Below are 1,822 nucleotides of genomic sequence, written 5' to 3'. Positions count from 1 at the left end.
CTGAGGAAACAGGAAATAGCACACGCTGAAAAGTCCAGCCCTCTGCTTCTCCTACCCTGGGTCTTTGACTCTTCCCAAGCCAAGCTTCTTAAATGCGGAGACTACAATCGCATATTTATTTGGTTTCCTCTCCCTCCCTCCTCATTGTCCCCCTACATCTGCAGAACATTGCCTAGCTAAAATCTCCACTGAGTTCCACGCTGCCAAACCGAAGTACTCAGTGCTGACTTGGCCGCAGTTAACACTCCTTTTCTCAATCAACACACTCTGCTTTCTCAGTGCCCGTGACAGCCACCCCCCACCCCCGGCTTTCCTCCTACCCCTCAGACCATTACTTCTGTGTCTCCTCGTTGGTCCTTCTGCTTTGATCACCTCTAACATCACCTCTAACATCTTGGCTTCCAACCTTTGCCCTGGGCTCTTCTCACTCTGTAATACATGATTTTGGGTGACCACATCGCCACCCAGAACTTTAACCAATCTGTCTTGTATTCATCCTTATCCCCTTGCATGCTGACGGCTTCCCCCATCACTAACTCTACCTAGGAAATCTCAGCTGAGCCCCAGAGACCTTATAAGCCATGGCCTGTGAGACATCTCCACTCAGATGTCCCACAAGCCCTGCAAATCAGCAGGTGATACCAAATCTGTGCCCCCTGTCTCATGGGCAGGCACTGCCATCCACACAAACCCTTATATGAAAAACTTAGGAATGCTCCTAGGTTTGCTCTTGATCCTCCCATGACTCTCCTGGAATGCTCTGGAAAAGGCCAACCACGATCTCTAAGTTGCCACAGATGTGCACAAAGTCCTCCATGAGGGCTCTGTTCTTGGCAGAGGCGCTCTGAACGTATCCAGAGCAGAGGTGGACGCCCTGGTTTGGGTGGCTCCCACAGGAACTCTGAGAAGACCTGGGCCCTGTAATATATCTGAGACAGTGAACTCCTCGTCTTCTGTAAGAACTCAACAGCTAACATCTAACTCGATAAATCAGGACATAGCAGTATAAGCCCATCATTTAGAAACACAGAGATCCACTTGGGAGAGCGTGGTGCTGACAGCACCAAGTCAAGGGTTAAGATCCCCTTACCAGTCATCTTCTTAAAAAAAAAAGAAGAAGAAGAAGAAGAAGAAGAAGAAAAAGGAAACACAGAGATCAATATCCAGAAGAAATAGCCAAACAAAGAAAGTTTGGGGTGGCGGGTCTCCATGGATGTGCATGAAACATGGGATCGCTGAATTTTATTTTTCATCATGAATTTCCTGGTACTATTTGGCCTTTTATCGAATCATGCGAATTAATTTGATAACACAAATGATAATGAAAAGTCAGTCTCCACCCATTACTACCTCCAGGCCCAGGCAACCACTAATCTACCTTCTGTCTCTGTAGATTTGCCCTTTCTGGGCATTTCCTATAAACTGTAAGCAGTCTATCCTGTCTGGCTTCTGTCGCTTAGCATAATGTTTTTGAGGTTCTAACATGCTGTAGCATGTGTCATACGTTTGTTCCTTTTTATTACTCCGTAACATTCCACTGTATGGATATACCATATTTTCCTCATCCCTTCAGCAACAGGTAGACATTTAGGTTGTTTCCACTTTGAGGCCATCACGAATAATGCTGCTATGAACATCCCAGTACGGGTCCTTGTGTGCACACGTTTTCCTAATTTCTCTGTGTCTTCATTGCTTTTTCTTGCAGGATTACACTGGCTAGAACCTGTAGTACAATGATGGACAGAAGTGGTGGGAGCAGACATCTTTGCCTTGTTCTGGATCTTAAGGGAAAAGCATTCATTCTTTCACTAGTAAATGTGAT

The sequence above is a fragment of the Galeopterus variegatus genome, unplaced genomic scaffold (genome assembly GCF_000696425.1).
Source record: "Galeopterus variegatus unplaced genomic scaffold, G_variegatus-3.0.2 Scaffold1094, whole genome shotgun sequence".
NCBI lineage: Eukaryota > Metazoa > Chordata > Mammalia > Dermoptera > Cynocephalidae > Galeopterus > Galeopterus variegatus.
The sequence above is the reverse complement of the archived record's forward strand: the minus strand, read 5'-3'. Positions refer to the sequence as shown.